Raw genomic sequence first — 18,126 nt, forward strand, 5'->3', positions numbered from 1 at the left:
GATGATCAAACGACTGAACAAGCAATCTGCCTGGGGTGACCAGGCCGGCAGGGCAGTTAGTGAGGGATGACCAAACGACTGAATAGCAGGCTGTGTGGGGTGACCATGTCGGCAGTTGTGGGAGACCCAGCCAGAGGGGGGGCAGTTGGGGGTGATTAGGCTGGCAGGGGGGGCATTTGGGGGTAACCAGGCCGGCAGGGGGGCAGTAAGGGGTGACTAGGCTGGTGAGTGGGCAGTTAGGGGTGACCAGGCAGGCAGGTGAGCAATTAGGAGACAGTGGTCCAGGATAATGAGAGGGATGTCTAACTGCCGGTTTAGGCCCGATCCCCGGGACATCCCCCAAAGGGTCCCAGATTGGAGAGAGTGCAGGCTGGACTGGGGGGACCTCCCCACTCCCTCCCCCTGTGCACGAATTTCATGCACCAGGCCTCTAGTATTTCATAATTAATTAAAACATGAACCATAATTATTAAAAATTACAAGTTTAGATTTCAGATACATAGTAAAATATCTTAATCATAAGAGTTATCTTTATACTAATTGGCAGGCAAATGCAGCAGGTACATTTGTCATTAAATACAGAGCACAGATCATATCCATATGTAATTAGGCTGTAGTCTGACCTGGTCAGGTAGCCAGTATGTCCCTCGTATGGCTTCCTGGGTCATGACTATTCTGGATCCCATATTTCCTTTTATGAGCAGAAGGGAAGAGAATTATTACCATACAGAAACTGAGGAAACAAAAGAACATTTACATCTAATGGATTTGCTTTCCAGTTTCCCTCCAGTCAAGGTTAACTATGTTCTTAACTGGAGAATTAACTTTCTGAGTTGTTATATAGGTATTTTTCTAGGTGGAACATTCCTTCATTTTTTTCAACCTGTATTCATGTGATATAGTTTCAGGGTCCTTTCTTGCCCTGGTTAGTTTTCTTGGAGGAAGACTCCTGTGGGTTGTAGCCCTTTAGCAGATGCACAGGTGCCCCCCATATCTGTAGGCACCTGTGGGTCCGTAGGCACCTGTGGGTCTGTAGGCACCTGTGGGCCCGTGCACAGCAGGTGTCCTGCGGCAGCGCCTGCGGCTCCGGCGGGGCCTTCTCTGGAGCTCGCCACGCCTCCTCCAGTAGCACCCACTGCTCTCAGACCTGAGTCTCACGTCTTGCTTCTGGGGAAAGCTAGCCTAAGTCACCCCTCTTCAAGTGCTCTCCTGGGTACTTTGTGTTTAAACATAGAATTTTTCCTTTCCTGGAATCTTAAGAGGCTGGCAGTGTTAAGATATAAAAGGTTTCTTGGGGGACCGTGTTAAGATTTTAAAAAAACTTGACCCTGAGGCAGAGGGAAATCCCTGAAGGGTTTCCGAAAAATAGATGGGCAAGATGAGATGTGCTTTGGGGGTGGGGGTGGGGGTGGGGCGCAGAAAGGCAGGACCTGAGGAGCACACCCACCCAGGCGCATGTTCCTGGGTGAAGGCAGGGCTGGTGGCTGAGTGTGATGATGGAGGCACATCCCCACAACATGGGACGAGTGTGGTTTGAGGCACATGTATGGAGTGGAGCTGACAGAACTCAGCTCCCGGGGTTTAGAACACGTGGAAGATAGGGGAGTAACTGGGTGGATGTTGGTGCCATTTTTCTGGAGAAAGTTTGGGGAGAGAAGCTTTTTGTTTTTGACATGTTTGTGAGCCTGAGGAAGCATTTGCTCTTTTAGAATGAATGTAAGTCAAACCTGTTTATTATTCTTATCTGTAACTTTCATTTTATTTGTTTGAAAGTGTCTTCCATTTTCTCTCCATATCATCTCACCTGCATCACTTTTAGATGAGCTGGATGTGAATTTTTTCTGATACTAAAAACTAGCTCATGATGTCCCCACTTGGACTAGTTTCCATTTGTCTATCAGCTGTGCCTCTTCGGTCCCAGGAGAGACGGCACTGGGCCAGCGATGTGAAGCTTGACGATAAGACGTGTGAAACAGATAAAATAATCGCAATGTGTGTGACTGCAAGAGAACGGTGTGTGCACAGCCACCCTGTGGAAGCAGAACTGGAGAGCCGAGGAGGAAACTTGTTTGGGAGAATTTGAAAACTGTGCCTCCTGCACTCAGTGCTCTGTGTACACACTCAGGGCCACTGCACGTTGATCAGCCTGCACGTCCAGGCAGCCGTCCAGGGACCAGGATGCTGGACAGCGCCCTCTTACCGCAATGTCTGTGCAGCAGATTCGCTCTCAGATCTCCCCCGATTCCCTGCGGAACGGACATCACCGCTTCTCTCTGAATACAGGTAGCTAAGCACCCTGGGATGCAAGTTATCCACGTTACAACTGTGAGTTGCCTTCGTACTACTGAGGTCTGAGCTCATGTGAAAAATATATCTGAAAAGTTTTTGTGTAAACCAAAAAACCACATCTTTTCTTAAAATTCCCAAGGCTTCGAGTGCTGGGCAGGTCATTACTGGGCACATATCCCAGACCTAGACCATCAAATACCACTGAGCATCCTGAGCCCCGGGCAGCTCTTCAACAAGTCAGGATTTAGCTACTTATTCAGTTTTTTGGCAAGCGTTTCTAACATGTCAGCTGGACAGTTTCCATTCTGTGTTTTTGATCTCATAAAATCAGATTGCCCAGACCCGTGTCTTTGATCCCACCATTTCCTTTCTCATGTTTATAGCTGGTTCCTGGCCGGTTGGTATCTGTCTGTTGCAGCTGATTTACCGGCGCGCTGGCTGGCCTCAGAAAGGACACGCGAAATTCGCGGAGCCCTTGGCATGTCTCCACCATTTCCCACAGACTCTGGGCACAAATAATCTGTCAGGAGCAGAATGGGAAGGAATATAAAGAGGAGTGGCTGGGGAGACAGTGAGTCAGGAGACATGATTAAGTGTGGGCATCAGGTGGGAGACCGAGGATGCCAAGGAGCCTGGAGCTGATCTGACGGCAGAGAGCGTGTCCCTGAGTACAGGAGCCACGCAGTGAAACCCGCGTCTCACCAAGCCCTCGATGTAGCCTGGATGAGCTAACATGGGAAAAAACAGGAAGCACAAGTCAACATGGTATGGACAGGCGAAAGGGAGATTTTAATGATTATTTTTAAAGATTTCTCTGCTTCAATAGAATATGATCGAAGGTAAAAATAATATTTTTCCCAATTTTTGAACAATTTGAAAGCATACAGATTTAGAGGGTCTTGAGAAAATTTAAATAATGAGTTTAAGGTTCTACTGATTTTCATCTTTCATTATCTATTCTAGATTTCTTTATGCCATGCCTTTGTCTGCTCAGTGACACAGTTCCTACCTTAACTGAAAGATTTAGAAGTAATTTTAGGTTTCTGTAATTAAATACTTTTACTTGAAAGAGGAGTTTTAGATAACCCATAGTAATCATCTGTATACCTACCTACCCAGTTACCTACCTATCATCTCTCTATAAAATTGTTTAACATAATACTGGTACACACTGGATTTTGGAGATTAATACAAAACAAAAAAGGTAAAATATCTTATTAATAATTGTATTGATTACACCTTGAAATATTTTGAAATATTGGGTTAAATAAAATGTTATTAAAATTATTTCATTGATTTCATTTTTATGTAGCTGCTGGAAAATCTAGAGCATGAATCTCACATATTTTTACATGACCACAACTCTCTAAACAGTCAAGAGGTGCACAGATGAATATGTCTATGAAAATTTTATTTGCCAAATTTCCTTTGGCCTTGTTCACAGTAAAATGCCACATTTATTGGGGTCCCCATCCATCTTCCCACAATCCTATTCCAGAAACCTCATATTATTAGGTATAAGGACAGATAGGCACTTGTGTGAACACCAAACAGAACACGCATAGAAGGAGAGGCAGCTGCTCCCACTTTCCGAAAAGACCCACTGGCTCATTTCTAACGGGCGTGTGCTCGTTCTGTCATGCCGACCTGTCTCCGGTCAGTGTGTCCGAGGTCTGTGGCTGTCCTTGAGGGCGAGCCAGTCACTAAGGGCCATGACCTTTCTCTACATTCAGGGAAGCTTGGGACGGTGCGCTGATCTCCTCATCTTGGTAAGAAAGATTCCGAGGCTCCAGAGGGGAGAATCTTCCTCTATCTTTTATTTTTGGAGCGCAAGTTTATTTCAGTTGCCTTCGCCTGATGAGAAATACATGTTGGGACAGTCTTTGCTTTCCTAGGTAGACCCGTTGTCACTCAGCCTCCACCTCTGCCCCTGACTGTGTGTGGCACCACAGGCTGCTGCTGTGGGAAGGTTGGGCTGACCTCATAGCATCACTCTTAAAAGGCACGAATGGAAAACATTTGTTGAATATCTACTATGTGCCAGATACTGAGTACTATTTATACACATTTTCTTAATCCTATTTCAAGCTCATGAGAGTTTTTCTTAATATTCCTACTTATCATAAAAAAAACCCCACCAAGACCCCAAAACCCTGAATACCAGAGAGATCCCCTAACGAGCAGTGATGGAGCCTAGATTTGAAATCAGCTGCTTTAAGCCCATTCATGATTTTTCATGTTATCATTTTGCTAGGAATGTATTCCTTTTTTCTTAGCTATTTATCATCAATCAATGTGTTAATAGACCTTTTTAAAATTTATTATTTGCATTGTTCCCCCTACGATAGTTAGAATTAAAAAATTAAATTTTCTCACCTAATACTGTTTTATAACTATTTTTTTTTTTAAAAAACCACATCACTTATAATTCACCCACACTTCATGAGTTATGGATCCCAGGATTGTCACTGAATTATCTGGAACAACTTCTGGTCATTTGTAAACTGTTACTTCTTTAAAAATAATGGTTTTCACTCATGCCAGGAACAGTTTTCAACACTTCATGCATACCCTATCCTTTAGCTATCTGCCAAGTCCCATGGTGTAGGTACTGTTGTTATCTTCACCGTATAAAAGAGGGAACGGCGGCAGTGGAGGTGACTGACTACTAAGCAGAAGAGCCAGAGTCAGGCCCGGGCCACCTGCCTCCACTGTCCACCTGCTAAACATCTACGCTCTCCTGCTTCTTCCTAATTGACTGGCTGCTTACTCTTTCTAGTTCTGTCTACAAAATAGATCAATTTATGCCAGTTTCCATTTCTCAAGAAGGATAATAGGACTAATCAGAGAAACACTGTGGGTAAGTTTTGAAACAGAAACAAATATTTAAAGTATCTTTAGGATTTTGCTTCTTCTATATCTGTATTACGTGACTAGTATATATACTTTATAGTAGGTCTTCAATAAGAATGTAAATTCAATTCAAATTTAGTTAGTCTTGACTTGAACTAATGGTGGAGCTGTGGTAACAGCATTGCCTGTGGTTGGTGTTTGCCTGTTTCTCAGAGTACATGATCTTTCAGGTACAAAGGTGGGACAGAGTGGCGGTGGGAGGACAGACTCCTCAGGAGCAGTCTCTGCCATGCTCGAACGCACCAGTGACAACGATGTGGCCAGGTCTCATCTGAATTTCCAAGGTGTTTGGGTCTTAAAGTTGAACAGGATGAAAGGAAAAGAAAATGGTGGGATATTCTGCATGCAAACAGGATATGGAGGCTTTCCAAGGCGAATCAGCTAAGCTCTGTTTAAAGACATCTCCCATCATGTACTTGCAAAGATATCTTACACAGCATTTGTTCAGTTCTTCTATCCCCTCCAACTCCTTTGACATAGTTGACGTTCAAAATGTGCATCAGATCAGCTGTCTCTCTGCGTAGCGATTAGCCCTCGTCTTCAGAAAATGCAGCTCAAAGTTTCGTAGAGGCTTTCAATGGCATTAAAAACTTTGTTTTTCATACGTAAATTGCACAGAAAATGGTCTTTAATTTTTCTGATCTAATGCTGGAAATAATTTCCTGTGTATTCTTCCCCATCATTCTGAGAATATGTGGAAAATGGTGTGTAACTTAATAGATGGAAGGATTTAATGTTGGTTCTATTTCCTTTTTGTGCTTTGAAATGTCTTACCATTATAGCCATTTCTGATTTTGAAGCATGTTAAAATTTTAATTCAAATAAAACAGTAATCGCATTTGACTTTTCTTTCCATTGAGAGTGTGTAAAGGGAAGGCAGCTTACAGCAGATACTGTCCTGGAGTTTGGTTCCTGACCTCAGCTTTGTAACACGTGTACTGACTCTTCCCGTTCCTGGGATCCAGGTTCCTTTTCCCGGTTCTCCCTCTGTTCAGGTTCAGTCACCGCTAAACACATCTGGGCATTCACACACCACCAGGTAGAGAGGTGTTATCTCTCCATTCTCTTTAGAGGAGCTGCCATTCAAACCCGAGGCCACTTCTCCCATTTAAAATCATCTTGCTTACGTATTCCCCTTGCTTCTCTTCTCTCCCACTATGTTAAATTCCATGAGATCAGGAATCTTATCCTGTACGTTAATCCTTGTATTTCTGGCTTCTAGAATCCGCCCTGGCATATAGTAGTTAATGCTCAGTGAACACCTGAGTGGATGAATGGTTGAGTAGTCACAACACAACTTATCGTTTAGTGGCTGCAGGAACCAGCTCTGCACTGGGGTGGGATCTGTGCATAAGTTTTAAACATCTTTCACCAAAAGAGGCGATAGAAGAAAAATGGTTTAAAAAACCTACATTTATTATTTGAATGAGGAGCTGACAAGAGTGTTCTGGAAGAAATAAAAACTCACAGAACAGTGCAAAGAGCAAAAGGGATACTCAACATCTGTCATGTTCGGTGCCAGCACCTCTAAGAACTGAAGGTGAAGTGAAACGAGACTAATTGCCTGAAGGAGTTGCTTTGTTTGACTGTGATCATTATTTGCAGTCACCTCTGCCCTGAATCTATCTTCCAAGATTTTAGGAAGAGAGACAGTTACTTGGACACAAATGCATTTTCTTCCTTTCTTACCGCACAGCTTCGCTGCTTTGGGTTTGATGAACTGCCCACACTACCTGGCTGGCTGCAAGGGAAAGTTATGTTTTTACATTTATATTAAACAAAAACCTGGTGCTTTAAAAGTAAATCATCCCACCTGAAGGTATTGGCTCGTTTCCATTTGTTTGCTGTCAGGTGTGAGATAGAGGTCACACGCAGAACAGTCTGAGGGTACAGTTTACACTGCGAGGTGGCAGTGAGGCCGGTAATCATAACCATAACAAGCAGGGAGCTGCCAGGGGCCAGAGGCACCGTTGCCATTGCCAGAGCCCTTTGGTTGTAGAAGACACCGAAATATGGTCTCTTTCCATCACCTACAAGGATTTCAAAGATGCCCTTTGACCTGTGTTTTGGCCCCGTGCAATCAATGTAGAAAAATGCCCAGCACATCTTTAAGACCCCGTTTTAGGCACACGGAACTGGGTAATAACTGCTGTCTTAGAGCTTTTAGGTTGGGGGCTGGGTGAGAAGGAGGAAGGGATTAAGCACAGAAAAAAAGTAGGACTCAAGGCCACAGATAACAGTATGGTGACTGACAGAGTGAAGGGGATGGAGGGGGACGCCCGGGAGGGGAGGTAGGAGAGGGTAAAGGGGGGATGGCTGGCAATGGAAGGTGACCTGACTTGGGGTGGTGAACACACACTACAGTATACACATGATATACACATTGTACACCGGAAACTTGTATAATTGTATTAACCAATGTTACCCCAATAAATTCAATGAACTTTGGTGCAGGGCCTGAAATAATGGGGGACTCAGCATAATTTTTGGTGGCAATGTTTCTTCATGACAGGCCTTCCCTGGAGAAGAAATATGAACTGTGATAGCATTAGGTTGGCCGTGGCCCGCCAGACGCTCGCCGCCTTTCTGCTTGGAGCTGCTGTCTCCCAGGGCCTGGTCTCGCTGGGCACGGAAGCTCAGGATGAACTTTTCCTGGCCTCTTTCCAAGTGGCTGCGATAATAAATATCCAACTGCGTGACTTTTTAACTTCCTTTGATTTTTCTGGACCTAAATGTTCTCATTTGTAGAGCATTGCCACTGAAGGCGCAATCCAAAACCTTCCCCACCTCTGAAATGTGGAGACAAAGTCATGACTGCTTTCCCACGTGATGCGCTCTTTCCAACAGGCTATTATTAGTAATGTTGATATATGTACCTAGATTTTTGTCATGTTTCATTCAGAAAGAAGAGGATTAACTGTTTTTTGATAACTTTGATGAACAGTCTTCACTAAATTAAAGAAGGCATTCAGGATCAAGGCAGTATGAATGTCTCGAGGATTCTATCTGGAACTCGAGCTGTCATTTCTGTATGGCAATGGCAGTGGGGGTGGGCACCCATGTGGGGGACGTATTAGCTGATTGTATCAACTGAGCATGTGAGAGGATCCCTTGGAAAGAACTGGCACTGAGGAGGAGCATCAGGAAAATAAACTTTTCCTGGAAACCAAACTTTCGGCATCAGAGAGAGAGATTGTTCTGAAGGCAATTTGCAAATATCCACTGAAACCATTCCCGATCCAGGGACGGACGTCTGTGTGTTAAGAATAAAAAGCACTGCAGTGAAAATGCCTGGTTTCACTAAAATATCTAAACTGTTGGGGCATCGACCCCCCAACTTGCCACCACCAATGAATACAACCAAGAGGGGCCTCCCTCCCTCCCGGTGCTGCCACAGCTCTAGACTTAGAAGCTTCGGGGCAAGAATGGCAGAACAGGGTCAGCACCGGGGGAATGGATTTCCTCATGCGAATGTAGACAACGTCTCCTGGGAGCCCCTCAAATACTCGAGGGTGGCCGGGGGGGGGGGGGGGGGGGGGACCTTTGGGAGGGGCTGAGGGTCAGCCTTGGCATGTGTCTCAGAGCCAGTGAAATGTCGGTTCCTACACTGACTCAGACTTCATGGGAACGTTCAGAAACTCAGGCTCCTAATGTGCACACAAAGCCCACTGGCCAAAACCCCGAGCCGTGAATTTAACGCAACCGGGCACGTTTGTTCAAAGCTTAGCAACAGACATTCAGGTGTTTGGGGAAGATTTTTACATTTGTTTCCATCATTTAAATGGGAAGTTCTCAGCCAGTGGACATGGATGCTCAGTCCTTTTAGCGACAATTGCGTGAACAGTTGCCTAGTATAGCGTGGCATCTAAAATTTATGAGGATCACTGATGAAATATACATCAGGACAGATGGCCCTGAACAGAGCCCATTGGACTGAATAATAAACAATACAAATGAAAAAATTCATAGTTAAAGAAGACTAAGTGCCCTTAAAGTGGGTGTAGACACAGAGGGCTAGTGTGCTGGGGCTTGGCCATGCTCTCTCCGTGTGCTGCTAAGGACAGCGACCTGTGCAGGTGCTGCGAAGCTCTCATTAGGATGCCATCTTCAGTAACCCGCATCCCTCGATGTAACATACCAGACGGAGTGTCATAACTTCTGTGTATTCTGGTCTGGGTAGTCCTCTCTTTTATTCTGCTGTGTGCATTTGGATCCCATTAACTTTTATTTTATTTTATTTTACTTTATTTTATTTTATTTTTTGCAAGTTTAGAAATGAGTCATTTATTCTTTTTTTATTTTATTGATTTTTTTACAGAGAGGAAGGGAGAGGGATAGAGAGTTAGAAACATCGATGAGAGAGAAACATCGATCAGCTGCCTCTTGCACACCCCCTACTGGGGATGTGCCCACAACCAAGGTACATGCCCTTGACTGGAATCAAACCTGGGACCCTTCAGTCCGCAGGCCAATGCTCTATCCACTGAGCCAAACCGGTTAGGGCCCCATTAACTTTTAAAAGGATGTTCATGCACAGACAATAATAGGCCCATTTAGTGGCTACAGTGACTTTGGGTACTTCACAGACCAACTCCGAGGAGCCCCCTCGCAGAACGTTAATTCCCCAGAGCTGCCTTAGCGGGCGCTCTTAGTCCGTGTTCACAGAACAGGCTGTGTCCCCTGCGATTTAAACGTACTTGCACTTATAGCTCGAGTCATCTGTAAATCCTACTCAGTTCTTCAAGATTCACCTCAAACCAACGTTCATGTTTATCATCTGTTCATTCACAATTTTTTTTATTCCTTCAACTTGTCATTTACTGACTGCCTATTGGGTGCCAGTTGTTTTGTTTGATGCTAGTTAATAAAACTTGGTCTTTATCCTCGATGGAGTCACTGTTTGGAAAGGAAACTGAACATGTAAATAATGTGCACAGCACACGAGAGAATTGCTGTAAAAATATGGACAAATTCCAGGTGAGTGTAAAAGCAGAAATTCTGTCTCTGCTTGAAGGGGCTGAGAGGGAAGGACTTTTCATGAGAGGAGGCAGAGAAGGTGACTTCTGAGCCGGACCTGGGGGCTGTGCCTGCAGACTAGAGTGGGCGAGTCTGTCTGTCAACCCCGGGCGGGCCTACTTCCTGCTTAGCACCAGGAATTTACTGATGCGGGTTACTGAAGATGGCATCCTAATGAGAGCTTCGCAGCACCGCACACGTGGCTGTCCTTAGCAGCACACGGAGAGAGCATGGCCGAGCCCCAACACACTAGCCCTCTGTGTCTTTACACCCACTTTAAGGACGCTTAGTCTTCCTTAACTATGAATTTTTTCATTTGTATTGTTTATTATTCAGTCCAATGGGCTCTGTTCAGGGCCATCTATCCTGATGTATATTTCATCAGTGATCATCCAATCACTTGGCAGGGACAGTAGGGTGTCAAGGCTGAACATGCTCCCTCTCTGGTCCTGATAGAAAGAGTTTGCTGAGTCTGGTCTCAAAAATGATGATTTTCCGGAGGAAGGTTAGAAAAAGCATGTCTAGGGGCTTGGGGACATGAGCGGACACGGGGTTAGCACAGAGTTTCGATATTCAAGAGCAGCAAGGAGCTCACGATGGGTAGAGCGAAGGCTTCACCAAGGAATCAGAGGCAGAGAGACAGGAAGGCAGTTTGACCCAGAACCGTAGGCAGTTTTCAATGTTGCTGATGCTCTTTCAACTCCCTACGGGGACACAGCTCACTCCTGGGACTGTTTCTGCCACTCTGTGTGAGTATATTTCCAAAGGGGAGCTTTCTGCTCACAACAAGAGAACAAGAGTTGTATTCCCTCATCTCCGGACCCCATTAAGTCTGGGATTATGCATTTATGGAATGTCACGCAGTAGGTATGGAAGATAGGCCTGGACTGCCTGCTAATATTGGAGGGTTTCCGAAGAAGGAACATCCATGTCAGACCAAAGTCTAACCCAGTGTACAGGAAGCATCTGGCCCCTTAAATTGGTCTAGTGTGGGTAAAGCCATCCTTGCAATTTAAAAGTGAGCCAGCTCAGCTCATCAGATTTTGGATCCTTGATCTTGCCTGTCTGTCACCTCTTGACACCTCAGAGAAGCGACCAACACAGTGACATAGGTCTGGAGAGGCGCGCTGCAGCAAACGGTGCCTGAGTCCAGAAGAGCGGCTCCACAGCCAGGTAGAACGCCAGCATCGACGGCAGGCTTCTAAAAACCTGCACTCCTGGGCTCGTCCCCAGACCTGGTTCAGAATTTGGAGGCAAAGATTCCCGAAATCTTTAGATTTTTAAAATCCTTTCCCCCACCCCGATTATTCCTCCTAATCAACCATTTTGATACAATATTTGTTTCCCAAGACAGTGTTTCAGGATCGCACCGTTGACAATTGTGTCTTTCTCACACAACATTAGACTTTTGCTATGTGTGTGCTCAGAGCATGACTAATGGATGGTCTAACAAAAGAGGAGTTTATTCAATAACCAATATCAAAGCCACTGAAAGTTTAATTAATGACTGATATACACTAGGGAGTGATATGTTTGTTTGTTTTAATATATTTCATTGATTTTTTACAGAGAGGAAGGGAGAAGGATAGAGAGTTAGAAACATCAAGGAGAGAGAAACATTGATCAGCTGCCTCCTGCACACCTCACACTGGGGATGTGCCCGCCACCAAGGTACATGCCCTTGACCGGAATTGAACATGGGACCTTTCAGTCCGCAGGCCGACACTCTATCCCAAACCAGTTTGGGCAGGAGTGATATGTTTTAAGATTATCAATAACACGACAAAGTTGCACAGGTGGATCAGCGAGAAAGCCATGCCTACTTCAAGTCACTGAATTGGAATAAATTTGGACATCATTCTAAGCTTGTATGGATACAAGATTTCTTCTACAAATTTCCTAACTGATGTCTTTTCAATGAAAATCTGAATTATTTTAAGAAAACTCATTGCTACTTGTAAAAGACCCTGATACTCAGATAATGATAGGAATATCTTTCTTATGCCAAGCCAAAACAGGCCCCTGCATTTCCACGCGGTGATTGTTATGTATAGATCCTTAAACAATCTTGAAGGAAATCATGTATTCTTCTATTCTCCTTAGTCTTCTTTTGTGATCTAAAATGCCTAGCTTTTCCAAATAAACCCCAAAGAGCATGGTTTTCAAATTTCTTATCACTTGGTACATGCCCCTTTGAACATCTTTTAGATCAATAGTCCCCAAAGCGTGCCCTTTGTAATGCTAGTTCTGAGAGTTGCATCTTTAAAAAGGGGCTCCGGGGCGTAATCATCTGAGCCAAGCTGAAACCTTACCTTCTGAGCTTCACAACACACAGTAGCATTTGCATCTTCTGATGGAACCTGAGTTTGAGAAAACTATCTTTAAAACGGCCTGTTTCCTCTGGCATTTTTCAAACTTATTTGATCACAGTAGTCTTATTTTTTTTTTGTATTATTAATATTCCATTGCACACATTCTGGGTACTGTTGTGTGTTGCTGAATCCCTCTTTAAATGTCAGGCATAGAGAAAAGAAAGTGACATTCCAAATGTCACCTTATCCACGCTGAGTTCAGACTTTCTCTTTCAAAAATGAGCACACTGTTCTTCTTTTGAAATGTTCTTCTTAATGTAGGCCTGACCACATCAGCATGTTTGGTATTTGCGTTATCCTACTGACTCAGCGAAATTCTGCTCAGCTAATATCATTAAGGCTTTTCCCATAAAATGCTGTCAAATTAGGTCATGCTCAGCCTCCCCCAGGCTTGATAAAAAAAAATGTGAGAAACAATTCCACATATTCAGCCCTTTGGCCTTCACCGTTCTTTGGTATTCCTGACAGTGGATCCAGAACTACTAGAAGGAATTAACGTTTTGTCTGGCTTTACTACTCCTTTATGTTTAGTGTCTGTGTGATATAAGCTTATGGTGAAGACATAAGTTTTCATTTCTACTTTTTGCATTCAATTAGTGATATATGTTGGTTTAAAAAGAGATGACAGGTACTATGTTTGTTGAAATTCTAAGTGTGCATGTGTGCTAGCGAGTGTTTTGAATCCGTCTTGTGTGAGATGCATGACTTGATCCCTGGGCCTTAAAGTTCTGGATGAATGTGACCTCCAACTATATTACTTAAGGTAAAAATTCCCATATAAGGTCACTGCTGACCACTCACTACACTGTGGAAAGATACTGATGACCCACTCCTAAGAGAAATAATATCCTCCTCATTGTCAAATGCAGGAGTTATCTTTCCACTTTCCTCAGTTGTGTTATTGATGAGTGAATATGGTGAGGAAAAAAGGTGATGAAAGATGTTGTTGTTTAAGTTAAAGAAAAATTCATTGAACGTCCCTGCACAGGAGTAAATGATAGGCTTTCGAGCTGAGAAAGAGCCTGTCTATTTATCAGCCTGAACTGCAATCTGTGTGGAAGATGGAAAGCCCTTGAGGACTTGGTGGAGTAGAAGCCATCTTCTCACACAGTCTTTTCTTATGATTTTTTATTAATTCTGTTCCCTACCTCTACTAAGGATCCTTCTCTTAGAAGGAGTAGAATTTTATAAAACTGAGTATTAACTCTAATAATCCACATTTATCAGCTGCTTTTAAATATTGTTTCCTGAATACAGATCAGGATTGGAATCTCCATTATTGGAACAAATGACAGCCATGCTGCAGACATGGCAGAGTTTTAGAGAAGGAATTCTGACCATGTTCTTGGCAATTTTTCATGAGATGATTCACTGACGTGGGTAATTCAGAGGTAGAAGAGAAGAAAAAGAGCAGTTGACAGCCCGAGGTGTAAGGGATGTGTTTGGTACCTCAGCCTGTACAGCTAATCAGTGACATGTCTTTAGGTGGTACTGGACCCAGTGTCTTCCTCCTAGAGCTCCTGATGAATTTCATATTGAAGAATAAATACATACAGGACAAAGTATACAGGTTGAGATTAATTAGTCAGAATATGATTCAGCATCACTGCAGCTATGAACTAGGTCAAATTCATTGGTTTCGATGAAAACAGATAATAGTAATTAAAATTATTCCAAGTGATTTTGGTCCCAACATGTATGTGGTAGAGTAGATGTTGCAACCAGTAGGTGCATTGGCATGATTTTGAAGATGCATAAGTGATTACTCTGACACTGACTCATAAAGGAGTTGCATCACGTAGTGATGATGGCTTTTCATTAGTTGAAAGGTAAACTTGAACAAGATAAAATGTAATCATGGAAACTCTCTCTCTGACTATTAGCAAAGAGGATCACAAAATAATACCCAGGACAAATCTCAAATGGAATGGTTTACCTTTTAAAAACTGAAAGCATATTGCATTATTGGTTATCCATATACAAAGTAACACAGAGAGCAAAATTTAAAAAAGAGAGTTTCTTGGCAGAGCACATGTGATAGTGTTATAAAAAGGAGTGGCCGAGATCTTTTCTGTTATTGTAACTGAAAAACACAGGTTTGGGTGCCTGTACCAATGCTAAGGAAAGAGGTTTATTCAGGTGCCATGCGACCTGGGAGAATGGTAGACTTCTGTCTCAAAGACCATATCCCCTTCCTGCTCAAGCCCACCTTTCTTATAGGGACAGGGAGGAGAGGGGCTGTTTTCTATCCAATTATCTTGCTGGCTTTTGGAGCATTCAGGTCCTGTCCATTCATCTTTCTATCTCTTGGCGTGCTCAGTGTAAGAGTCACCCCCTGTGTCATCTTGGTGCTCTATCTACAGTACATTATCATTATACTAGGACCTTCCTTAAACTGGAGAGAGCTCTCTTTTTTATCCTTGAATAAATTTAACATGTAACATTGTGTAAGTTTAAGGTGTACATTTATGTTTTACAATATGATTGTCGATGTTGCAATCTATAATAATAAAAGCATAATATACTAATTAGACCGGATGTTCTTCTGGATGAAGCTGGGCTGAAAGGGAAGCCTTATTATTATAGATAGTACCACAGTATTATTGTCTATATCAATTATACTGTGTATTAGATTTCTATGGCTTATTTACTAGTTAAAATTTTGTACCCTTAACACCCTCTCCCGCGGTAACCACAATTTTACTTTCTGTTTTCTAAAGGTTTAACTTCTATAGATTCTACATCTAAGTGAGATCATACAGTACTTATCTTTCTCTTTCTGACTTCTCTCATGTAGCATAATGTGCTCAAGGTCCATCTATGTTGTTGCAAATGGGAGGATATTCTCCTTTCTCAAAACTAAATAATATTCCATTGTGTATATGTACCACATCTTTTCTATCCAGTCATCCACTGAGGGGCATTTGGGTTGTTTTCGTATCTTGATTGTTGAGGATAATGCTGCAATAAACACAGGAGGATGTGGTGAAAAGGAAACCCTTATACAGTGTTAGTTATGGAGGGTTCTCTCTTTTCCACGTCCAGCACGGCTAGAGAGTGGTCTGGTTCTTTGAGTAGGGGCGGCTGGGGATTGAGAAAATGAAAGAAAGAGACAGACACAGAGATGGAAGAAAAAAGCTGGGGCCAGGTGGGACCGCTGCCCTCTTCTGATGGAGAGACAGAGACCCAGCACCGATACAGCGTGTTTATTTTATACCCCAAATACCAGGAAGTTTCACTAAAGGTAAAGACAAAGGAGATTATGTGCATTCTTGTAATGTCAGTTCTGGGTGGGCCCGAGTTGTATTCATTCCTGGTGCTTGGCTGGATTTACATAATAAAACCCGCTTGGAGGCACCTGGGCAGAAATGAAGGTCAAGCTGAGAACACTTCTGCCTTTTGGCAAAATGTGTTTCCAGGACATGGCTTTGCCTACCGCCCTGGATTCAGCTGACAATTTATTTAAAAAATGCCCATGTGCCTTCCCAGGTGCTCTCTACAGTTGGTGGAATGCAAAACTATGGAAGGTCCTCAAAAATTAAAACAGATCTACCATATAACCAGCAATTTCATTTCTGGGTATATATGCAAAGGAAATTAAAACAGGATTTTAACAAAATATTTCTACTACCATGATTATTGCAGCATTATTCACAATATCCAAGATACGAAAAAAACCAAATGCCCATCAATGGAGATAGTTCTTGAATCAGAGGTAAGTGGGTTGTTAAGATAGTTGTTTCCTAAATGCTACTGTTCAATGAAAACAGAGAATTTGAAAGATCATAGAGACTGGTTTGTGAAAAACAGAAACTTTAAAACACTTCTGGGAGAAAGAGCCTGTCTTCTTTGTTTATTTGTTTTCCAGACTTTTCTGTCCTTGACATACATATGTCCAAATTTAAGTCAATTTTATTTATGACCTTTTACAAAAGGGAATTTTCTTATATAAAATGACAGAAAAATATTTGGGAATAAAATGTACAAATTTTAGAGAATGAGTTTTTAAAAATTAATTCTGCTATAGATATTTCAATAAAATAAACGAGTATGCTAATACAAATATATGAACATTTATCAATACACACTGTTTTGACTCAGTAGTATCTCTAGTAACTTCTAGTCTATTCAGCTAAGCATTTTTGTGGACAGCTATTTTTTAATGATTTTGTGGTTTTTCAAGATTTGTACCAGAGACTCTATAAACTATTTACTGTGCCTCTAAGACTAGGCACAGAGCATAGGAACTAATAGAATGCCTCCTTACATTGCTATTCTCCATTAATTTGTGTTATTACATTGGGCAGTAGTAAATGGCATTTCTTTTACTCTTTAAAACTGATTCCTACACCCCTAATAATTCTTCTTGGTTTTCTTCATATTTGATTAGAACCAATTTTATCTTCTTCCATCTTTGGGAGAGAAGCAGAACGAACACAATTGAGAAAATCATGGCCTTGAGAATAGCTCTCACACGATTTTTGCTTGAGAACAGATGTTGTGGACCCATACAAACCAGTTCTTTTCATTAGTCCTCCGCCTTTGTTCATCCCATCAGTTATGCGCTCTTTACCAGGCACTCCTAGGTGCCCGGCGTGCAGTCAGCGTGAGGTTCTTCACCTGATGGGTGCGTGCAGGGCCACGGCAGATGTGTGCTCTCCAGACAGGGCCCGGTGTTGTGCGGAATGGAAACTGATAATGTGGCCGGAAGCGAGAGGTGGAGCCACTGTATCCAGGCAGGCATCTGACGGGCGTGGAGCTCACGTCTGGAAGTGTGGTCTTTCCCGAAACTCCAGTCATCACATTTTCTAGTTTCCAGGCCGCCGTACACAGTTTCTTCTGCCTGAAGTAATCATTCTTTCTCTTTTCCCAAATTACTCCATATCATGCTTAAGATCGCAACTTGAGTTTCATCATTTCAAGGAGACTTCTAGTCTAGCCTAGAATAAATTAAGTCCTTTGATATTAATTTATTGGGACTGACCCTTTATTTTTATAATATTAAATGGGGCTGGCTCTTTACTTTTGTTTTCTTTTCACATGTATTCCAATGATCCCATTTCCAAATATTTGGCAGGCGTCTATTTTTCTCGCTTCATTCTTCTTTCTACAAAGACTGTATTATCCGGCGTAGGCTAAGTTACGCCACAGGAACAACTCTGAAACGTCGGGTACTTGCTGCAACGATGGTCTGTTTTTAGCTCATGCTTTGTTTTCAGAGCAGGTCTGCAGTGGGTTCAGCCTTGCACTGTTGTCAGAGTTGGGACGATTGAGGGGTCTCCCCGTAGATTGCAGATGCACCTCCTAGACCAAGGTGTCCTTTGTTTCGTTTTTGTTTGTTTGTTTAGCTTAGTTTTGTTTTGTTTACTTGATCTGAGGGAAGAAATGGGAAAATCTCTCAAGGGCTTCTCACTGTCCGTTGGCTAGATTACTCACACAGTCCTGCGCCAGTGGAATGGGACTGGGAAATGTGAGGTTGCTCATGCCCTGAAGGGAGAATAACCTGACATTTATGAATGAATGTGTCACCGTTGAA

General features: G+C 42.8%; 1 pseudogene; it reads left to right on the plus strand.

Annotated features, from left to right (window-relative positions):
* Positions 1 to 2,204: 2,204 nt before the first annotated feature.
* LOC118670507 overlaps positions 2,205 to 18,126 on the plus strand; it is a 45,218-nt pseudogene continuing 29,296 nt past the window's right edge.

This window comes from Myotis myotis, unplaced genomic scaffold (assembly GCF_014108235.1).
Source record: "Myotis myotis isolate mMyoMyo1 unplaced genomic scaffold, mMyoMyo1.p scaffold_m19_p_16, whole genome shotgun sequence".
Lineage (NCBI taxonomy): Eukaryota > Metazoa > Chordata > Mammalia > Chiroptera > Vespertilionidae > Myotis > Myotis myotis.